General features: G+C 43.6%; 7 non-coding genes across 7 annotated transcripts; all 7 read left to right on the top strand.

Annotated features, from left to right (window-relative positions):
• The first annotated feature begins 1,795 nt into the window (after window positions 1-1,795).
• On the top strand, window positions 1,796-1,868 carry trnav-cac (transfer RNA valine (anticodon CAC)). The gene has a single exon. It is a non-coding gene; the product is annotated as a tRNA-Val (tRNA).
• A 1,518-nt stretch (window positions 1,869-3,386) lies between these two features.
• On the top strand, window positions 3,387-3,459 carry trnav-cac (transfer RNA valine (anticodon CAC)). The gene has a single exon. It is a non-coding gene; the product is annotated as a tRNA-Val (tRNA).
• Window positions 3,460-8,881: 5,422 nt separating this feature from the next.
• trnav-cac (transfer RNA valine (anticodon CAC)) lies at window positions 8,882-8,954 on the top strand. The gene has a single exon. It is a non-coding gene; the product is annotated as a tRNA-Val (tRNA).
• A 5,511-nt stretch (window positions 8,955-14,465) lies between these two features.
• trnav-cac (transfer RNA valine (anticodon CAC)) lies at window positions 14,466-14,538 on the top strand. The gene has a single exon. It is a non-coding gene; the product is annotated as a tRNA-Val (tRNA).
• Window positions 14,539-17,213: 2,675 nt separating this feature from the next.
• Window positions 17,214-17,286, top strand: trnav-cac (transfer RNA valine (anticodon CAC)). The gene has a single exon. It is a non-coding gene; the product is annotated as a tRNA-Val (tRNA).
• A 2,673-nt stretch (window positions 17,287-19,959) lies between these two features.
• Window positions 19,960-20,032, top strand: trnav-aac (transfer RNA valine (anticodon AAC)). The gene has a single exon. It is a non-coding gene; the product is annotated as a tRNA-Val (tRNA).
• Window positions 20,033-22,705: 2,673 nt separating this feature from the next.
• On the top strand, window positions 22,706-22,778 carry trnav-aac (transfer RNA valine (anticodon AAC)). The gene has a single exon. It is a non-coding gene; the product is annotated as a tRNA-Val (tRNA).
• Window positions 22,779-24,178: the final 1,400 nt, after the last annotated feature.

The raw sequence follows: 24,178 nt of genomic DNA on the forward strand, positions 1-24,178 counted from the left end.
AATTATGCAGCCTGGTTGTTGACCACTCCACTATGTGAAATAGACCCTTTTAATCAACAATCTCTAGGCCCCTCCTATTTTTATACACCTCAATGCTGTCGCCCATCAGCCTCCTCTGTTCCAAGGAAAACAAACCCATCCTATCCAATCTGTCCTCATAGCATAGTTGCTCCACTCCCGGCAACATCTACGTAAATCTCCTCTGTACCCTCTCCAGCGTATTCACGTTCTTCCATCAATGCGGTGAACAGAACTGCACGCAGTACTCCAGCTGTGGCCTAACCAGAATTTTATACAGTTCTAGCATAACCCACTTGCTGTTCTGTTCCTTGCTTCTGCCAATAAATGCAACCATTCCATATGACTTCTTAACCAACTTTTCCAACACGCCAGCTACCTTCAGGGATCTGTGGACAAGCAATCCCAGTTGCCTTTGTTCCTCTACACTTCTCAATGTCATACCAGTTGATGTGTATTCCCTTTCCTTGTTAGCCCTCCACAAATGAGCGATCTCTCACATTTCTGGATTAAATTCCATTTGCCACTGCTCTACCCCCTTATCAGTTGATTGATATCTTCCTGGAGTCTCCAGCTTTCTTCTTCATTATCAACCACACTGCCTATTTTAATAACACCTGAAAACTTCGTAATCATAACACCGATATTCAAGTTTAGATCATTGATAAATACCATAAAAAGCAATGGATCTGGCACTGAAAACTGTGGAACCCCACTAGAAACATCCTTCCAGTCACAAAAACACCCATCAAACATTACCCTTTGCTTCCTGCCTCTGAGCCAAATTTGGATCCAATTTGCCACTGCGCCCTGAATCACATGGGCTTTTACTTAGAAAATGCATAATCATTAAATGTTATCCTGTCTTCATGGGAAAACATCATTAATTGACTGATGATCTTCATTTGCACAACTAAAGAAATGTTAACTGAAGGAGAGTCCTTAATTGAATAACTTATCTGTGCTCTGCACTTTACCTCTGAATCCATAAACCATTTTGGACACTATGCTTTAAAAGTCTGCTTCAAAATGTTCCTTGCTGGTAACATGTACATGGGACGTTGGAAACAGTGAGATAGACTGTAGTGCAAGGGACTGGTTATTGTGAAACAGCAAAGAAAATATACATTCTGGAAGAATACCATCGAAAAGAAGTGTGGCCCTAACAGCCAAAAAGAAGATGAAGTGCTGAGCCCTTTTCAGCAAAAAAATCTTTGCCCAAACATTTCTCTGACCGAATCTTCACAAAACAAAAATGATGCTTTTAAAGTCATTAAACACGAATTTTCGTGCACCCGAATTTTCTGAATCAGATGCCTCTCGTTGTGCCGACTGAATCCATGTCCCTTTCAATATTCTGCTGACATGCACACTATTAAATATGCCACTAACTTATAGAATCAAAGAATAAGGGAATTTTTGCAGCCCGTCGAGCCCATGCCAACTCTCAACAAGTCTCACTCCCCTGTCATTTACCCACAGCTGTGCAATTTTTTTCATTCGGATACTTATCCAACTCCGTTTTGAAAGATAAGATTGAGTCTGACTCCACCGCCCTTTAGAGCAGTGTATTCCAGATTCTAACCACTTGCTGAGGAATGGCCACTCCTGTTCCGATGTATAAAAACAGAGAAACACAGGATCAATTCCTGCCACACTCACAACCTTGCTAAATACAGCACCGTCATTCTATTCTCGTGACACAAGCTGCAGAAGTGTCGTCCAGTTGTTGAGGTTGAAGCTCTGGTTAGGTTCCCAACAATGTTACTGCCGCAGCGTTTCCGTAGTGTAGTGGTTATCACGTTCGCCTCACACGCGAAAGGTACCCGGTTCGAAATCGGGTGGAAACATTATGCAAACGTGTTCAATTAATGATTCGATAAAATTAAATCATTCATGTTAGTGGTTCAATATTAACAGAGTGCAGTGTCTCACGATGCTGTTCCATTTGATGATTTCTCTCTGCAGTTCTGTTCACACTCAAATTCTGCACAGTGTCTCTCACTCCCTCCCGTTTCCAGCCCTGACGCTGGAGAAACCATATCTCAAAGCTGCACATTCCGTGCATTCAGGTCAGCTGTGAGAGATTATTAAAGGATCCTGCCACGCCACCACGCTTCACACCAGAAAATTAAAGCCACAAACAAACCCATCGACTAATCGCTCTTCCCCAGCTCCAGAGTGAGTGAGGGCGGGACAAGCCCTAACTTCCGCTCCCACACTCTCCAATCAGCCGCTGCCGGCGGAAAGCGGAGAATGCAGCATCAAACAGCGGTTTACCGCCCTTCACTGGGCTGCAAAATGCCACCGTTCGAGACAACGCTACCCGGACACCGAACAGCAGCCTTATAAGATGCTTCATCTCAGCTACCTGAGTTCGAGCCCCAGCTTGCACGAACACTTCTTCACTGGAAACACCATTAATTATCTGATTGCCACGTTTTGCATCATGAAAGTAATCCTAACCGATAATTATATAATCATAGAGGTTTACAGCATGGAAAGAGTCATTTAAGCCCATCGTATCTGCACCGGCCAACAAATGCCATGCACCTTATTGAATTTCATGTGCACATCTAAGAACTTGTTAAATGTGGTGAGGGTTTCTGTCTGCTTAAAAATGTTCATTGCTGGTAACATGTACATGGGACTTTGGAAACAGTGAGATACACTGTAGTGCAAGGGACTGTTTATTGTGAAACAGCAAAGAAAATATACATTCTGGAAGAATACCATCGAAAAGAAGTGTGACCCTAACAGCCAAAAAGAAGATGAAGTGCTGAGTCCTTTTCAACAAAAAATTCTTTTCCCAAACATTTCTCTGACCGAATCTTCACAAAACAAAAATGATGCTTTTAAAGTCATTAAACCGGAATTTTCGTGCACCCGTATCTTCTGAATCAGATGCCTCTCGTTGTGCCGACTGAATCCATGTCCCTTTTAATATTCTGCTGACATGCACACTATTAAATGTGCCACTAACTTACACAATCAAAGAATAAGGGAATGGTTGCAGTCCGTCGAGCCCATGCCAAATCTCAACAAGTCTCACTCCTCTGTCATTTACGCACAGCTGTGCAATTTTTTGCATTCGGATACTTATCCAACTCCGTTTTAAAAGATAAGATTGAGTCTGACTCCACCGCCCTTTAGAGCAGTGTATTCCAGATTCTAACCACTTGCTGAGGAATGGCCACTCCTGTTCCTATGTATAAAGGCAGAGAAACACGGGATCAATTCCTGCCACACTCACAACCTTGCTAAATTTCGCACCGTCATTCTATTCTCGTGACACAAGCTCCAGAAGTGCAGTCCAGCTGTTGAGGTTAAAGCTCTGGTTATGTTCCCAACGATGTTAATGCAGCAGAGTTTCAGTAGTGTAGTGGTTATCACGTTCGCCTCACACGCGAAAGTTCCCCGGTTCGAAACCGGGTGGAAACATTATGCAAACGTGTTCAATTAATGATTAGATAAAATTAAATCATTCATATTAGTGGTTCAATATTAACAGAGTGCAGTGTCTCACGATGCTGTTCCATTTGATGATTTCTCTCTACAGTTCTGTTCACACTCAAATTCTACACAGTGTCTCTCACTCCCTCCCGTTTCCAGCCCTGACGCTGGAGAAACCATATCTCAAAGATGCACATTCCGTGCATTCAGGTCAGCTGTGAGAGATTATTAAAGGATCCTGCCACGCCACCACGCTTCACAACAGAAAATTAAAGCCACAAACAAACCCATCGACTAATCGCTCTTCACCAGCTCCAGAGTGAGTGAGGGCGGGACAAGCCCTAACTTCCACTCCCACACTCTCCAATGAGCCGCTGCCGGCGGAAAACGGAGAATGCAGCATCAAACAGCGGTTTACCGCTCTTCTCTGGGCTGCAAAATGCCACCGTTCGAGACAACGCTCCCCGTACACCGAACAGCAGCCTCGTAAGATGCTTCATCTCATATTCCTGAGTTCGAGACCCAGCTTGCACGAGCACTTCTTCACTGGAAACACCATTAGTTATCTGATTGCCACGTTTTGCATCATGAAAATAATCCTAACCGATAATTTTCTAATCATACAGGTTTACAGCATGGAAGGAGTCATTTAAGCCCATCGTATCTGCAGCGGCCAACAAATGCCCAATTTTAGATGTGCACTCCTGCACCTTATTGCATTTCATGTGCACATCGAAGAACTTGTTAAATGTGGTGAGGGTTTCTGCCTGCACCACACTTTCAGGCAGTGAGTTTGAGACCCCCACAAACATCTGCATGCAGAATGTTCACTTCAAATCCCCTTTAAACCTAACACTGATTACTTTTAAATTATGCAGCCTGGTTGTTGACCACTCCACTATGTGAAATAGACCCTTTTAATCAACAATCTCTAGGCCCCTCCTATTTTTATACACCTCAATGCTGTCGCCCATCAGCCTCCTCTGTTCCAAGGAAAACAAACCCATCCTATCCAATCTGTCCTCATAGCATAGTTGCTCCACTCCCGGCAACATCTACGTAAATCTCCTCTGTACCCTCTCCAGCGTATTCACGTTCTTCCATCAATGCGGTGAACAGAACTGCACGCAGTACTCCAGCTGTGGCCTAACCAGAATTTTATACAGTTCTAGCATAACCCACTTGCTGTTCTGTTCCTTGCTTCTGCCAATAAATGCAACCATTCCATATGACTTCTTAACCAACTTTTCCAACTCGCCAGCTACCTTCAGGGATCTGTGGACAAGCAATCCCAGTTGCCTTTGTTCCTCTACACTTCTAATTGTCATACCAGTTGATGTGTATTCCCTTTCCTTGTTAGCCCTCCACAAATGAGCGATCTCTCACATTTCTGGATTAAATTCCATTTGCCACTGCTCTACCCCCTTATCAGTTGATTGATATCTTCATGGAGTCTCCAGCTTTCTTCTTCATTATCAACCACACTGCCTATTTTAATAACACCTGAAAACTTCGTAATCATAACACCGATATTCAAGTTTAGATCATTGATAAATACCATAAAAAGCAATGGATCTGGCACTGAAAACTGTGGAACCCCACTAGAAACATCCTTCCAGTCACAAAAACACCCATCAAACATTACCGTTTGCTTCCTGCCTCTGAGCCAAATTTGGATCCAATTTGCCATTGCGCCCTGAATCACATGGGCTTTTACTTAGAAAATGCATAATCATTAAATGTTATCCTGCCTTCATGGGAAAACATCATTAATTGACTGATGATCTTCATTTGCACAACTAAAGAAATGTTAACTGAAGGAGAGTCCTTAATTGAATAACTTATCTGTGCTCTGCACTTTACCTCTGAATCCATAAACCATTTTGGACACTGTGCTTTAGAAGTCTGCTTCAAAATGTTCCTTGCTGGTAACATGTACATGGGACGTTGGAAACAGTGAGATAGACTGTAGTGCAAGGGACTGGTTATTGTGAAACAGCAAAGAAAATATACATTCTGGAAGAATACCATCGAAAAGAAGTGTGGCCCTAACAGCCAAAAAGAAGATGAAGTGCTGAGCCCTTTTCAGCAAAAAAATCTTTGCCCAAACATTTCTCTGACCGAATCTTCACAAAACAAAAATGATGCTTTTAAAGTCATTAAACCCGAATTGACGTGCACCCGAATTTTCTGAATCAGATGCCTCTCGTTGTGCCGACTGAATCCATGTCCCTTTCAATATTCTGCTGACATGCACACTATTAAATATGCCACTAACTTATAGAATCAAGTTATAAGGGAATGTTTGCAGCCCGTCGAGCCCATGCCAACTCTCAACAAGTCTCACTCCCCTGTCATTTACCCACAGCTGTGCAATTTTTTTCATTCGGATACTTATCCAACTCCGTTTTGAAAGATAAGATTGAGTCTGACTCCACCGCCCTTTAGAGCAGTGTATTCCAGATTCTAACCACTTGCTGAGGAATGGCCACTCCTGTTCCTATGTATAAAGGCAGAGAAACACGGGATCAATTCCTGCCACACTCACAACCTTGCTAAATTTCGCACCGTCATTCTATTCTCGTGACACAAGCTCCAGAAGTGCAGTCCAGCTGTTGAGGTTAAAGCTCTGGTTATGTTCCCAACGATGTTAATGCAGCAGAGTTTCAGTAGTGTAGTGGTTATCACGTTCGCCTCACACGCGAAAGTTCCCCGATTCGAAACCGGGTGGAAACATTATGCAAACGTGTTCAATTAATGATTAGATAAAATTAAATCATTCATATTAGTGGTTCAATATTAACAGAGTGCAGTGTCTCACGATGCTGTTCCATTTGATGATTTCTCTCTACAGTTCTGTTCACACTCAAATTCTAAACAGTGTCTCTTATTCCTCCCGTTTCCAGCCCTGACGCTGGAGAAACCATATCTCAAAGATGCACATTCCGTGCATTCAGGTCAGCTGTGAGAGATTATTAAAGGATCCTGCCACGCCACCACGCTTCACAACAGAAAATTAAAGCCACAAACAAACCCATCGACTAATCGCTCTTCACCAGCTCCAGAGTGAGTGAGGGCGGGACAAGCCCTAACTTCCACTCCCACACTCTCCAATGAGCCGCTGCCGGCGGAAAACGGAGAATGCAGCATCAAACAGCGGTTTACCGCTCTTCTCTGGGCTGCAAAATGCCACCGTTCGAGACAACGCTCCCCGTACACCGAACAGCAGCCTCGTAAGATGCTTCATCTCAGATTCCTGAGTTCGAGACCCAGCTTGCACGAGCACTTCTTCACTGGAAACACCATTAGTTATCTGATTGCCACGTTTTGCATCATGAAAATAATCCTAACCGATAATTTTCTAATCATACAGGTTTACAGCATGGAAGGTGTCATTTAAGCCCATCGTATCTGCAGCGGCCAACAAATGCCCAATTTTAGATGTGCACTCCTGCACCTTATTGCATTTCATGTGCACATCGAAGAACTTGTTAAATGTGGTGAGGGTTTCTGCCTGCACCACACTTTCAGGCAGTGAGTTTGAGACCCCCACAAACATCTGCATGCAGAATGTTCACTTCAAATCCCCTTTAACCCTAACACTGATTACTTTTAAATTATGCAGCCTGGTTGTTGACCACTCCACTATGTGAAATAGACCCTTTTAATCAACAATATCTAGGCCCCTCCTATTTTTATACACCTCAATGCTGTCGCCCATCAGCCTCCTCTGTTCCAAGGAAAACAAACCCATCCTATCCAATCTGTCCTCATAGCATAGTTGCTCCACTCCCGGCAACATCTACGTAAATCTCCTCTGTACCCTCTCCAGCGTATTCACGTTCTTCCATCAATGCGGTGAACAGAACTGCACGCAGTACTCCAGCTGTGGCCTAACCAGAATTTTATACAGTTCTAGCATAACCCACTTGCTGTTCTGTTCCTTGCTTCTGCCAATAAATGCAACCATTCCATATGACTTCTTAACCAACTTTTCCAACTCGCCAGCTACCTTCAGGGATCTGTGGACAAGCAATCCCAGTTGCCTTTGTTCCTCTACACTTCTAATTGTCATACCAGTTGATGTGTATTCCCTTTCCTTGTTAGCCCTCCACAAATGAGCGATCTCTCACATTTCTGGATTAAATTCCATTTGCCACTGCTCTACCCCCTTATCAGTTGATTGATATCTTCCTGGAGTCTCCAGCTTTCTTCTTCATTATCAACCACACTGCCTATTTTAATAACACCTGAAAACTTCGTAATCATAACACCGATATTCAAGTTTAGATCATTGATAAATACCATAAAAAGCAATGGATCTGGCACTGAAAACTGTGGAACCCCACTAGAAACATCCTTCCAGTCACAAAAACACCCATCAAACATTACCGTTTGCTTCCTGCCTCTGAGCCAAATTTGGATCCAATTTGCCATTGCGCCCTGAATCACATGGGCTTTTACTTAGAAAATGCATAATCATTAAATGTTATCCTGCCTTCATGGGAAAACATCATTAATTGACTGATGATCTTCATTTGCACAACTAAAGAAATATTAACTGAAGGAGAGTCCTTAATTGAATAACTTATCTGTGCTCTGCACTTTACCTCTGAATCCATAAACCATTTTGGACACTGTGCTTTAGAAGTCTGCTTCAAAATGTTCCTTGCTGGTAACATGTACATGGGACGTTGGAAACAGTGAGATAGACTGTAGTGCAAGGGACTGGTTATTGTGAAACAGCAAAGAAAATATACATTCTGGAAGAATACCATCGAAAAGAAGTGTGGCCCTAACAGCCAAAAAGAAGATGAAGTGCTGAGCCCTTTTCAGCAAAAAAATCTTTGCCCAAACATTTCTCTGACCGAATCTTCACAAAACAAAAATGATGCTTTTAAAGTCATTAAACCCGAATTGACGTGCACCCGAATTTTCTGAATCAGATGCCTCTCGTTGTGCCGACTGAATCCATGTCCCTTTCAATATTCTTCTGACATGCACACTATTAAATATGCCACTAACTTATAGAATCAAAGAATAAGGGAATGTTTGCAGCCCGTCGAGCCCATGCCAACTCTCAACAAGTCTCACTCCCCTGTCATTTACCCACAGCTGTGCAATTTTTTTCATTCGGATACTTATCCAACTCCGTTTTGAAAGATAAGATTGAGTCTGACTCCACCGCCCTTTAGAGCAGTGTATTCCAGATTCTAACCACTTGCTGAGGAATGGCCACTCCTGTTCCTATGTATAAAGGCAGAGAAACACGGGATCAATTCCTGCCACACTCACAACCTTGCTAAATTTCGCACCGTCATTCTATTCTCGTGACACAAGCTCCAGAAGTGCAGTCCAGCTGTTGAGGTTAAAGCTCTGGTTATGTTCCCAACGATATTAATGCAGCAGAGTTTCAGTAGTGTAGTGGTTATCACGTTCGCCTCACACGCGAAAGTTCCCCGGTTCGAAACCGGGTGGAAACATTATGCAAACGTGTTCAATTAATGATTAGATAAAATTAAATCATTCATATTAGTGGTTCAATATTAACAGAGTGCAGTGTCTCACGATGCTGTTCCATTTGATGATTTCTCTCTACAGTTCTGTTCACACTCAAATTCTACACAGTGTCTCTCACTCCCTCCCGTTTCCAGCCCTGACGCTGGAGAAACCATATCTCAAAGATGCACATTCCGTGCATTCAGGTCAGCTGTGAGAGATTATTAAAGGATCCTGCCACGCCACAACGCTTCACAACAGAAAATTAAAGCCACAAACAAACCCATCGACTAATCGCTCTTCACCAGCTCCAGAGTGAGTGAGGGCGGGACAAGCCCTAACTTCCAATCCCACACTCTCCAATGAGCCGCTGCCGGCGGAAAACGGAGAATGCAGCATCAAACAGCGGTTTACCGCTCTTCTCTGGGCTGCAAAATGCCACCGTTCGAGACAACGCTCCCCGTACACCGAACAGCAGCCTCGTAAGATGCTTCATCTCAGATTCCTGAGTTCGAGACCCAGCTTGCACGAGCACTTCTTCACTGGAAACACCATTAGTTATCTGATTGCCACGTTTTGCATCATGAAAATAATCCTAACCGATAATTTTCTAATCATACAGGTTTACAGCATGGAAGGAGTCATTTAAGCCCATCGTATCTGCAGCGGCCAACAAATGCCCAATTTTAGATGTGCACTCCTGCACCTTATTGCATTTCATGTGCACATCGAAGAACTTGTTAAATGTGGTGAGGGTTTCTGCCTGCACCACACTTTCAGGCAGTGAGTTTGAGACCCCCACAAACATCTGCATGCAGAATGTTCACTTCAAATCCCCTTTAACCCTAACACTGATTACTTTTAAATTATGCAGCCTGGTTGTTGACCACTCCACTATGTGAAATAGACCCTTTTAATCAACAATCTCTAGGCCCCTCCTATTTTTATACACCTCAAAGCTGTCGCCCATCAGCCTCCTCTGTTCCAAGGAAAACAAACCCATCCTATCCAATCTGTCCTCATAGCATAGTTGCTCCACTCCCGGCAACATCTACGTAAATCTCCTCTGTACCCTCTCCAGCGTATTCACGTTCTTCCATCAATGCGGTGAACAGAACTGCACGCATTACTCCAGCTGTGGCCTAACCAGAATTTTATACAGTTCTAGCATAACCCACTTGCTGTTCTGTTCCTTGCTTCTGCCAATAAATGCAACCATTCCATATGACTTCCATATGATGTGATTGGGATTACGGAGACGTGGCTCCAGGATGAGCAGGGCTGGGAACTCAACATCCAGGGGTATTCAACATTCAGGAAGGATAGAATAAAAGGAAAAGGAGGTGGGGTAGCATTGCTGGTTAAGGAGGAGATTAAGGCAATAGTTAGGAAGGACATTAGCTTGGATGATGTGGAATCTATATGGGTAGAGCTGCAGAACACCAAAGGGCAAAAAACGTTAGTGGGAGTTGTGTACAGACCTCCAAACAGTAGTAGTGATGTTGGGGAGGGCATCAAACAGGAAATTAGGGGTGCGTGCAATAAAGGTGCAGCAGTTATAATGGGTGACTTTAATATGCACATAGATTGGGCTAACCAAACTGGAAGCAATACGGTGGAGGAGGATTTTCTGGAGTGCATAAGGGATGGTTTTTTAGACCAATATGTCGAGGAACCAACTAGGGGGGAGGCCATCTTAGACTGGGTGTTATGTAATGAGAAAGGATTAATTAGCAATCTCGTTGTGCGAGGCCCCTTGGGGAAGAGTGACCATAATATGGTGGAATTCTGCATTAGGATGGAGAATGAAACAGTTAATTCAGAGACCATGGTCCAGAACTTAAAGAAGGCTAACTTTGAAGGTATGAGGCGTGAATTGGCTGAGATGGATTGGCGAATGATACTTAAGGGGTTGACTGTGGATGGGCAATGGCAGACATTTAGAGACCGCATGGATGAACTACAACAATTGTACATTCCTGTCTGGCATAGAAATAAAAAAGGGAAGGTGGCTCAACCGTGGCTATCAAGGGAAATCAGGGATAGTATTAAAGCCAAGGAAGTGGCATACAAATTGGCCAGAAATAGCAGCGAACCTGGGGACTGGGAGAAATTTAGAACTCAGCAGAGGAGGACAAAGGGTTTGATTAGGGCAGGGAAAATGGAGTATGAGAAGAAGCTTGCAGGGAACATTAAGACGGATTGCAAAAGTTTCTATAGATATGTAAAGAGAAAAAGGTTAGTAAAGACAAATGTAGGTCCCCTGCAGTCAGAATCAGGGGAAGTCATAACGGGGAACAAAGAAATGGCGGACCAATTGAACAAGTACTTTGGTTCGGTATTCACGAAGGGGGACACGAACAACCTTCCGGTTATAAAAGGGGTCGGGGGGTCTAGTAAGGAGGAGGAACTGAGGGAAATCCTTATTAGCCGGGAAATTGTGTTGGGGAAATTGATGGGATTGTAGGCCGATAAATCCCCAGGGCCTGATGGACTGCATCCCAGAGTACTTAAGGAGGTGGCCTTGGGAATAGTGGATGCGTTGACAGTCATTTTCCAACATTCCATTGACTCTGGATCAGTTCCTATGGAGTGGAGGGTAGCCAATGTAACCCCACTTTTTAAAAAAGGAGGGAGAGAGAAAACAGGGAATTATAGACCGGTCAGCCTGACATCGGTAGTGGGTAAAATGATGGAATCAATTATTAAGGATGTCATAGCAGTGCATTTGGAAAGAGGTGACATGATAGGTGCAAGTCAGCATGGATTTGTGAAAGGGAAATCATGCTTGACAAATCTTCTGGAATTTTTTGAGGATGTTTCCAGTAGAGTGGATAAGGAAGAACCAGTTGATGTGGTATATTTGGACTTTCAGAAGGCGTTCGACAAGGTCCCACACAAGAGATTGATGTGCAAAGTTAGAGCACATGGGATTGGGGGTAGTGTACTGACATGGATTGAGAACTGGTTGTCAGACAGGAAGCAAAGAGTAGGAGTAAATGGGTACTTTTCAGAATGGCAGGCAGTGACTAGTGGGGTACCGCAAGGTTCTGTGCTGGGGCCCCAGCTGTTTACACTGTACATTAATGATTTAGATGAGGGGATTAAATGTAGTATCTCCAAATTTGCGGATGACACTAAGTTGGGTGGCAGTGTGAGCTGCGAGGAGGATGCTGTGAGGCTGCAGAGCGACTTGGATAGGTTAGGTGAGTGGGCAAATGCATGGCAGATGAAGTATAATGTGGATAAATGTGAGGTTATCCACTTTGGTGGTAAAAACAGAGAGACAGACTATTATCTGAATGGTGACAGATTAGGAAAAGGGGAGGTGCAAAGAGACCTGGGTGTCATGGTACATCAGTCATTGAAGGTTGGCATGCAGGTGCAGCAGGCGGTTAAGAAAGCAAATGGCATGTTGGCCTTCATAGCAAGGGGATTTGAGTACAGGGGCAGGGAGGTGTTGCTACAGTTGTACAGGGCATTGGTGAGGCCACACCTGGAGTATTGTGTACAGTTTTGGTCTCCTAACCTGAGGAAGGACATTCTTGCTATTGAGGGAGTGCAGCGAAGGTTCACCAGACTGATTCCCGGGATGGCGGGACTGACCTATCAAGAAAGACTGGATCAACTGGGCTTGTATTCACTGGAGTTCAGAAGAATGAGAGGGGACCTCATAGAAACATATAAAATTCTGACGGGGTTAGACAGGTTAGATGCAGGAAGAATGTTCCCAATGTTGGGGAAGTCCAGAACCAGGGGTCACAGTCTAAGGATAAGGGGTAAGCCATTTAGGACCGAGATGCGGAGGAACTTCTTCACCCAGAGAGTGGTGAACCTGTGGAATTCTCTACCACAGAAAGTTGTTGAGGCCAATTCACTAAATATATTCAAAAAGGAGTTAGATGAGGTCCTTACTGCTAGGGGGATCAAGGGGTATGGCGAGAAAGCAGGAATGGGGTACTGAAGTTGAATGTTCAGCCATGAACTCATTGAATGGCGGTGCAGGCTAGAAGGGCCGAATGGCCTACTCCTGCACCTATTTTCTATGTTTCTATGTTTCTATGTTTCTTAACCAACTTTTCCAACTCGCCAGCTACCTTCAGGGATCTGTGGACAAGCAATCCCAGTTGCCTTTGTTCCTCTACACTTCTAATTGTCATACCAGTTGATGTGTATTCCCTTTCCTTGTTAGCCCTCCACAAATGAGCGATCTCTCACATTTCTGGATTAAATTCCATTTGCCACTGCTCTACCCCCTTATCAGTTGATTGATATCTTCCTGGAGTCTCCAGCTTTCTTCTTCATTATCAACCACACTGCCTATTTTAATAACACCTGAAAACTTCGTAATCATAACACCGATATTCAAGTTTAGATCATTGATAAATACCATAAAAAGCAATGGATCTGGCACTGAAAACTGTGGAACCCCACTAGAAACATCCTTCCAGTCACAAAAACACCCATCAAACATTACCGTTTGCTTCCTGCCTCTGAGCCAAATTTGGATCCAATTTGCCATTGCGCCCTGAATCACATGGGCTTTTACTTAGAAAATGCATAATCATTAAATGTTATCCTGCCTTCATGGGAAAACATCATTAATTGACTGATGATCTTCATTTGCACAACTAAAGAAATGTTAACTGAAGGAGAGTCCTTAATTGAATAACTTATCTGTGCTCTGCACTTTACCTCTGAATCCATAAACCATTTTGGACACTGTGCTTTAGAAGTCTGCTTCAAAATGTTCCTTGCTGGTAACATGTACATGGGACGTTGGAAACAGTGAGATAGACTGTAGTGCAAGGGACTGGTTATTGTGAAACAGCAAAGAAAATATACATTCTGGAAGAATACCATCGAAAAGAAGTGTGGCCCTAACAGCCAAAAAGAAGATGAAGTGCTGAGCCCTTTTCAGCAAAAAAATCTTTGCCCAAACATTTCTCTGACCGAATCTTCACAAAACAAAAATGATGCTTTTAAAGTCATTAAACCCGAATTGACGTGCACCCGAATTTTCTGAATCAGATGCCTCTCGTTGTGCCGACTGAATCCATGTCCCTTTCAATATTCTGCTGACATGCACACTATTAAATATGCCACTAACTTATAGAATCAAAGAATAAGGGAATGTTTGCAGCCCGTCGAGCCCATGCCAACTCTCAACAAGTCTCACTCCCCTGTCATTTACCCACAGCTGTGCAATTTTTTTCATTCGGATACTTATCCAACTCCGTTTTGAAAGATAAGATTGAGTCTGACTCCACCGCCCTTTAGAGCAGTGTATTCCAGATTCTAACCACTTGCTGAGGAATGGCCACTGCTGTTCCGATGTATAAAAACAGAGAAACACAGGATCAATTCCTGCCACACTCACAACCTTGCGAAATATAGCACCGTCATTCTATTCTCGTGACACAAGCTGCAGAAGTGTAGTCCAGTTGTTGAGGTTGAAGCTCTGGTTATGTTCCCAACAATCTTACTGCCACAGCGTTTCCGTAGTGTAGTGGTTATCACGCTCGCCTCACACGCGAAAGGTACCCGGTTCGAAACCGGGTGGAAACATTATGCAAACGTGTTCAATTAATGATTAGATAAAATTAAATCATTCATATTAGTGGTTCAATATTAACAGAGTGCAGTGTCTCACGATGCTGTTCCATTTGATGATTTCTCTCTGCAGTTCTGTTCAGACTCAAATTCTACACAGTGTCTCTCACTCCCTCCCGTTTCCAGCCCTGACGCTGGAGAAACCATATCTCAAAGCTGCACATTCCGTGCATTCAGGTCAGCTGTGAGAGATTATTAAAGGATCCTGCCACGCCACCACGCTTCACAACAGAAAATTGAAGCCACAAACAAACCCATCGACGAATCGCTCTTCCCCAGATCCAGAGTGAGTGAGGGCGGGACAAGCCCTAACTTCCAATCCCATACTCTCCAATCAGCCGCTGCCGGCGGAAAGCGGAGAATGCAGCATCAAACAGCGGCTTTCCGCCCTTCACTGGGCTGCAAAATGCCACCGTTCGAGACAACGCTCCCCGTACACCAAACAGCAGCCTCATAAGATGCTTCATTTCAGCTTCCTGATTTCGAGCCCCAGCTTGCACGAACATTTCTTCACTGGAAACACCATTAATTATCTGATTGCCACGTTTTGCATCATGAAAGTAATCCTAACCGATAATTATATAATCATCGAGGTTTACAGCATGGAAGCAGTCATTTAAGCCCATCGTATCTGCACCGGCCAACAAATGCTCAGTTTTAGGTGTGTACCTCTGTACCTTATTGCATTTCATGTGCACATCTAAGAACTTGTTAAATGTGGTGAGGGTTTCTGCCTGCACCACACTTTCAGGCAGTGAGTTTGAGACCCGCACAAACATATGCATGCAGAATGTTCACTTCAAATCCCCTTTAACCCTAACACTAATTACTTTTAAATTATGCAGCCTGGTTGTTGACCACTCCACTATGTGAAATAGACACTTTTATTGAACAATATCTAGGCCCCTTCTATTTTTATACACCTCAATGCTGTCGCCAATCAGCCTTCTCTGTTCCAAGGAAAACAAACCTATCCTATCCAATCTGTCCTCATAGCAAAGTTGCTCCACTCCCGGCAACATGTACGTAAATCTCCTCTGTACCCTCTCCAGCGTATTCACGTCCTTTCTTCAATGCGGTGACTAGAGCTGCACGCAGTACTCCAGCTGTGGCCTAACCAGAATTTTATACAGTTCTAGCATAACCCACTTGCTGTTCTGTTCCTTGCTTCTGCCAATAAATGCAACCATTCCATATGACTTCTTAACCAACTTTTCCAACTGGCCAGCTACCTTCAGGGATCTGTGGACAAGCAATCCCAGTTACCTTTGTTCCTCTACACTTCTCAATGTCATACCAGTTGATGTGTATTCCCTTTCCTTGTTAGCCCTCCACAAATGCGCGATCTCTCACATCTCTGGATTAAATTCCATTTGCCACTGCTCTACCTCCTTATCAGTTGATTGATATCTTCCTGGAGTCTCCAGCTTTCTTCTTCATTATCAACCACACTGCCTATTTTAATAACACCTGAAAACTTCGTAATCATAACACCTATATTCAAGTTTAGATCATTGATAAATACCATAAAAAGCAATGGATCTGGCACTGAAAACTGCGGAACCCCACTGGAAACATCCTTCCAGTCACAAAAACACCCATCAAACATGACCCTTTGCTTCCTGCCGCTGAGCCAAATTTGGATCTAATATGCCACTTCGCCCTGAATCACATGGGCTTTTACTTAGAAAATGCATAATCATTAAATGTTATCCTGCCTTCATGGGAAAACATCATTAATTGACTGATGATCTTCATTTGCACAACTAAAGAAATGTTAACTGAAGGAGAGTCCTTAATTGAATAACTTATCTGTGCTCTGCACTTTACCTCTGAAGCCATGAACCATTTTGGACACTGTGCTTTAGAAGTCTGCTTCAAAATGTTCATTGCTGGTAACATGTACATGAGACGTTGGAAACAGTGAGATAGACTGTAGTGCAAGGGACTAGTTATTGTGAAACAGCAAAGAAAATATACATTCTGGAAGAATACCATCGAAAAGAAGTGTGGCCCTAACAGCCAAAAAGAAGATGAAGTGCTGAGCCCTTTTCAGCAAAAAATTATTTTCCCAAACATTTCTCTGACCGAATCTTCACAAAACAAAAATGATGCTTTTAAAGTCATTAAACCCGAATTGTCGTGCACCCGAATCTTCTGGATCAGATGCCTCTGGTTGTGCCGACTGAATCCATGTGCCTTTCAATATTCTGCTGACATGCACACTATTAAATGTGCCACTAACTTCTAGAATCAAAGAATAAGGGAATGGTTGCAGCCCGTCGAGCCCATGCCAACTCTCAACAAGTCTCACTCCCCTGTCATTTATCCACAGCTGTGCAATGTTTTTCATTAGGAAACTTATCCAACTCCGTTTTGAAAGATAAGATTGAATCTGACTCCACCGCCCTTTAGAGCAGTGTATTCCAGATTCTAACCACTTGCTGAGGAATGGCCACTCCTGTTCCTATGTATAAAGGCAGAGAAACACGGGATCAATTCCTGCCTCACTCACAACATTGCGAAATATAGCACCGTCATTCTATTCTCGTGACACAAGCTCCAGAAGTGTCGTCCAGCTGTTGAGGTTAAAGATCTGGTTATGTTCCCAACAACGTTACTGGCACAGCGTTTCCGTAGTGTAGTGGTTATCACGTTCGCCTCACACGCGAAAAGTCCCCGTTTCGAAACTGGGCGGAAACATTATGCAAACGTGTTCAATTAATGATTAGATAAAATTAAATCATTCATATTATTGGTTCAATATTAACAGAGTGCAGTGTCTCACGATGCTGGTCCATTTTCTGATTTCTCTCTGCAGTTCTTTTCACACTCAAATTCTACACAGTGTCTCTCACTCCCTCCCGTTTCCAGCCCTGACGCTGGAGAAACAATATCTCAAAGCTGCACATTCCGTGCATTCAGGTCAGCTGTGAGAGATTATTAAAGGATCCTGCCACGCCACCACGCTTCACAACAGAAAATTAAAGCCACAACAAACCCATCGAATAATCGCTCTTCCCCAGCTCCAGAGTGAGTGAGGGCGGGACAAGCCCTAACTTCCGCTCCCACACTCTCCAATCAGCCGCTGCCGGCGGAAAGCGGAGAATGCAGCATCAAACAGCGGTTTACCGCCCTTCACTGGGCTGCAAAATGCCTCCGTTCGAGACAACGCTCCCCGTACACCGAACAGCAGCCTCATAAGATGCTTCATCTCAGCTTCTGGACTTCGAACCCCAGCTTGCACGAACACTTCTTCACTGGAAACACCATTAATTATCTGATTGCCACGTTTTGCATCATGAAAGTAATCGTAACCGATAATTATATTATCATAGAGGTTTACAGCATGGAAGGAGTCACTTAAGCCCATCGTATCTGCACCGGCCTACAATTGCCCAGTTTTAGGTGTGCACCCCTGCACCTTATTGCATTTGATGTGCACATCTAAGAACTTGTTAAATGTAGTGAGGGTTTCTGCCTGCACCACACTTTCAGGCCGTGAGTTTGAGACCCCCACAAACATCTGCATGCAGAATGTTCACTTCAAATCCCATTTAACCCTTACACTGATTACGTTTAAATTATGCAGCCTGGTTGTTGACCACTCCACTCTGTGAAATAGACCCTTTTAATCAACAATATCTAGGCCCCTCCTATTTTTATACACCTCAAGGCTGTCGCCCATCAGCCTCCTCTGTTCCAAGGAAAACAAACCCATCCTATCCAATCTGTCCTCATAGCAAAGTTGCTCCACTCCCGGCAACATCTACGTAAATCTCCTCTGTACCCTCTCCAGCGTATTCAGGTTCTTCCTTCATGCGGTGACCAGAACTGCACGCAGTACTCCAGCTGTGGCCTAACCAGAATTTTATACAGTTCTAGCATAACCCACTTGCTGTTCTGTTCCTTGCTTCTGCCAATAAATGCAACCATTCCATATGACTTCTTAATCAACTTTTCCAACTGGTCAGCTACCTTCAGGGATCTGTGGACAAGCAATCCCAGTTACCTTTGTTCCTCTACACTTCTCAATGTCATACCAGTTGATGTGTATTCCCTTTCCTTGTTAGCCCTCCACAAATGCGCGATCTCTCACATCTCTGGTTTAAATTCAATTTGCCACTGCTCTACCCCCTTATCAGTTGATTGATATCTTCCTGGAGTCTCCAGCTTTCTTCTTCATTATCAACCACACTGCCTATTTTAATAACACCTGAAAACTTCGTAATCATAACACCTATATTCAAGTTTAGATCATTGATAAATACCATAAAAAGCAATGGATCTGGCACTGAAAACTGTGGAACCAGACTGGAAACATCCTTCCAGTCACAAAAACACCCATCAAACATTACCCTTTGCTTCCTGCCTCTGAGCCAAATTTGGATCCAATTTGCCACTTCGCCCTGAATCACATGGGCTTTTACTTAGAAAATGCATAATCATTAAATGTTATCCTGCCTTCATGGGAAAACATCATTAATTGACTGATGATCTTCATTTGCACAACTAAAGAAATGTTAACTGAAGGAGAATCCTTAATTTAATACCTTATCTGTGCTCTGCACTTTACCTCTGAATCCATAAACCATTTTGGACACTGTGCTTTAGAAGTCTGCTTCAAAATGTTCATTGCTGGTAACATGTACATGAGACGTTGGAAACAGTGAGATAGACTGCAGTGCAAGGGACTGGATATTGTGAAACAGCAAAGAAAATATACATTCTGGAAGAATACCATCGAAAAGAAGTGTGGCCCTAACAGCCAAAAAGAAGATGAAGTGCTGAGCCCTTTTCAGCAAAAAATTCTTTTTCAAACATTTCTCTGACCGAATCTTCACAAAAGAAAAATGATGCTTTTAAAGTCATTAAACCCGAATTATCATGCACCGGAATCTTCTGAATCAGATGCCTCTCGTTGTGCCGACTGAATCCATGTCTCTTTCAATATTCTGCTGACATGCACACTATTAAATGTGCCACTAACTTATAGAATCAAAGAATAAGGGAATGGATGCAGCCCGTCGAGCCCATGCCAACTCTCAACAAGTCTCACTCCCCTGTCATTTACCCACAGCTGTGCAATTTTTTTCATTCGGATACTTATCCAACTCCGTTTTGAAAGATAAGATTGAGTCTGACTCCACCGCCCTTTAGAGAAGTGTATTCCAGATTCTAACCACTTGCTGAGGAATGGCCACTCCTGTTCCTATGTATAAAGGCAGAGAAACACGGGATCAATTCCTGCCACACTCACAACCTTGCTAAGTATAGCACCGTTATTCTATTCTCGTGACACAAGCTCCAGAAGTGTAGTCCAGCTGTTGAGGTTAAAGCTCTGGTTATGTTCCCAACAATGTTTACTGCCACAGTGTTTCTGTAGTGTAGTGGTTATCACGTTCGCCTAACACGCGAAAAGTCCCCGGTTCGAAACCGGGTGGAAACATTATGCAAACGTGTTCAATTAATGATAAGATAAAATTAAATCATTCATATTAGTGGTTCAATGTTAACAGAGTGCAGTGTCTCACGATGCTGTTCCATTTGCTGATTTCTCTCTACAGTTCTGTTCACACTCAAATTCTACACAGTGTCTCTCACTCCCTCCCGTTTGCAGCCCTGACGCTGGAGTAACCATATCTCAAAGCTGGACATTCCGTGCATTCAGGTCAGCTGTGAGAGATTATTAAAGGATCCTGCCACGCCACCACGCTTCACAACAGAAAATTAAAGCCACAAACAAACCCATCGACTAATCGCTCTTCCTCAGCTCCAGAGTGAGTGAGGGCGGGACAAGCCCTAACTTCCGCTCCCACACTCTCCAATCAGCCGCTGCCGGCGGAAAGCGGAGAATGCAGCATCAAACAGCGGTTTACCGCCCTTCACTGGGCTGCAAAATGCCACCGTTCGAGACAACGCTCCCCGTACACCGAACAGCAGCCTCATAAGATGCTTCATCTCAGCTTCCTGAGTTCGAGCCCCAGCTTGCACGTTCACTTCTTCACTGGAAACAGCATTAATTATCTGATTGCCACGTTTTGCATCATGAAAGTAATCCTAACCGATAATTATATAATCATAGAGGTTTACAGCATGGAAGGAGTCATTTACGCCCATCGTATCTGCACCGGCCAACAAATGCCCAGTTTTAGATGTGTACCCCTGCACCTTATTGCATTTCATGTGCACATCTAAGAACTGGTTAAATGTGGTGAGGGTTTCTGCCTGCACCACACTTTCAGGCCGTGAGTTTGAGACCCCCACAAACATCTGCATGCAGAATGTTCACTTCAAATCCCATTTAACCCTTACACTGATTACGTTTAAATTATGCAGCCTGGTTGTTGACCACTCCACTCTGTGAAATAGACCCTTTTAATCAACAATATCTAGGCCCCTCCTATTTTTATACACCTCAATGCTGTCGCCCATCAGCCTCCTCTGTTCCAAGGAAAACAAACCCATCCTATCCAATCTGTCCTCATAGCAAAGTTGCTCCACTCCCGGCAACATCTACGTAAATCTCCTCTGTACCCTCTCCAGCGTATTCAGGTTCTTCCTTCATGCGGTGACCAGAACTGCACGCAGTACTCCAGCTGTGGCCTAACCAGAATTTTATACAGTTCTAGCATAACCCACTTGCTGTTCTGTTCCTTGCTTCTGCCAATAAATGCAACCATTCCATATGACTTCTTAATCAACTTTTCCAACTGGTCAGCTACCTTCAGGGATCTGTGGACAAGCAATCCCAGTTACCTTTGTTCCTCTACACTTCTCAATGTCATACCAGTTGATGTGTATTCCCTTTCCTTGTTAGCCCTCCACAAATGCGCGATCTCTCACATCTCTGGTTTAAATTCAATTTGCCACTGCTCTACCCCCTTATCAGTTGATTGATATCTTCCTGGAGTCTCCAGCTTTCTTCTTCATTATCAACCACACTGCCTATTTTAATAACACCTGAAAACTTCGTCATCATAACACCTATATTCAAGTTTAGATCATTGATAAATACCATAAAAAGCAATGGATCTGGCACTGAAAACTGTGGAACCACACTGGAAACATCCTTCCAGTCACAAAAACACCCATCAAACATTACCCTTTGCTTCCTGCCTCTGAGCCAAATTTGGATCCAATTTGCCACTTCGCCCTGAATCACATGGGCTTTTACTTAGAAAATGCATAATCATTAAATGTTATCCTGCCTTCATGGGAAAACATCATTAATTGACTGATGATCTTCATTTGCACAACTAAAGAAATGTTAACTGAAGGAGAATCCTTAATTTAATACCTTATCTGTGCTCTGCACTTTAGCTCTGAATCCATAAACCATTTTGGACACTGTACTTTAGAAGTCTGCTTCAAAATGTTCATTGCTGGTAACATGTACATGAGACGTTGGAAACAGTGAGATAGACTGTAGTGCAAGGGACTGGTTATTGTGAAACAGCAAAGAAAATATACATTCTGGAAGAATACCATCGAAAAGAAGTGTGGCCCGAACAGCCAAAAAGAAGATGAAGTGCTGAGCCCTTTTCAGCAAAAATTTATTTTTCGAACATTTCTCTGACCGAATCTTCATAAAAGAAAAATGATGCTTTTAAAGTCATTAATCCCGAATTTTCGTGCACCCGAATCTTCTGAATCAGATGCCTCTCGTTGTGTCGACTGAATCCATGTCCCTTTCAATATTCTGCTGACATGCACACTATTAAATGTGCCACTAACTTATAGAATCAAAGAATAAGGGAATGGATGCAGCCCGTCGAGCCCATGCCAACTCTCAACAAGTCTCACTCCCCTGTCATTTACCCACAGCTGTGCAATTTTTTTCATTCGGATACTTATCCAACTCCGTTTTGAAAGATAAGATTGAGTCTGACTCCACCGCCCTTTAGAGAAGTGTATTCCAGATTCTAACCACTTGCTGAGGAATGGCCACTCCTGTTCCTATGTATAAAGGCAGAGAAACACGGGATCAATTCCTGCCACACTCACAACCTTGCTAAATATAGCACCGTTATTCTATTCTCGTGACACAATCTCGAGAAGTGTAGTCCAACTGTTGAGGTTAAAGCTCTGGTTATGTTCCCAAGAATGTTACTGGCACAGCGTTTCTGTAGTGTAGTGGTTATCACGTTCGCCTAACACGCGAAAAGTCCCCGGTTCGAAACCGGGCGGAAACATTATGCAAACGTGTTCAATTAATGATAAGATAAAATTAAATCATTCATATTAGTGGTTCAATGTTAACAGAGTGCAGTGTCTCACGATGCTGTTCCATTTGCTGATTTCTCTCTACAGTTCTGTTCACACTCAAATTCGACACAGTGTCTCTCACTCCCTCCCGTTTACAGCCCTGACGCTGGAGAAACCATATCTCAAAGCTGCACATTCCGTGCATTCAGGTCAGCTGTGAGAGCTTATTAAAGGATCCTGCCACGCCACCACGCTTCACAACAGAAAATTAAAGCCACAAACAAACCAATCGACTAATCGCTCTTCCTCAGCTCCAGAGTGAGTGAGGGCGGGACAAGCCCTAACTTCCGCTCCCACACTCTCCAATCAGCCGCTGCCGGCGGAAAGCGGAGAATGCAGCATCAAACAGCGGTTTACCGCCCTTCACTGGGCTGCAAAATGCCACCGTTCCAGACAACGCTCCCCGTGCTCCGAACAGCAGCCTCATAAGATGCTTCATCTCAGCTTCCTGAGTTCGAGCCCCAGCTTGCACGAACACTTCTTCACTGGAAACAGCATTAATTATCTGATTGCCACGTTTTGCATCATGAAAGTAATCCTAACCGATAATTATATAATCAGTGAGGTTTACAGCATGGAAGGAGTCATTTACGCCCATCGTATCTGCACCGGCCAACAAATGCCCAGTTTTAGGTGTGTACCCCTGCACCTTATTGCATTTCATGTGCACATCTAAGAACTGGTTAAATGTGGTGAGGGTTTCTGCCTGCACCACACTTTCAGGCAGTGAGTTTGAGACCCCCACAAACATCTGCATGCAGAATGTTCACTTCAAATCCCCTTTAACGCTTACACTAATTACTTTTAAATTATGCAGCCTGGTTGTTGACCACTCCACTATGTGAAATAGACCCTTTTAATCAACAATATCTAGGCCCCTCCTATTTTTATACACCTCAATGCGGTCGCCCATCAGCCTCCTCTGTTCCAAGGAAAACAAACCCATCCTATCCAATCTGTCCTCATAGCAAAGTTGCTCCACTCCCGGCAACATCTACGTAAATCTCCTCTGTACCCTCTCCAGCGTATTCACGTTCTTCCTTCAATGCGGTGATCAGAACTGCACGCAGTACTCCAGCTGTGGCCTAACCAGAATTTTATACAGTTCTAGCATAACCCACTTGCTGTTCTGTTCCTTGCTTCTGCCAATAAATGCAACCATTCCATATGACTTCTTTATCAACTTTTCCAACTGGTTAGCTACATTCAGGGATCTGTGGACAAGCAATCCCAGTTACCTTTGTTCCTCTACACTTCTCAATGTCATACCAGTTGATGTGTATTCCCTTTCCTTGTTCGCCCTCCACAAATGCGCGATCTCTCACAT

The sequence above is a fragment of the Pristiophorus japonicus genome, chromosome 3 (genome assembly GCF_044704955.1).
Source record: "Pristiophorus japonicus isolate sPriJap1 chromosome 3, sPriJap1.hap1, whole genome shotgun sequence".
In the NCBI taxonomy this organism is placed as follows: Eukaryota; Metazoa; Chordata; class Chondrichthyes; family Pristiophoridae; genus Pristiophorus; species Pristiophorus japonicus.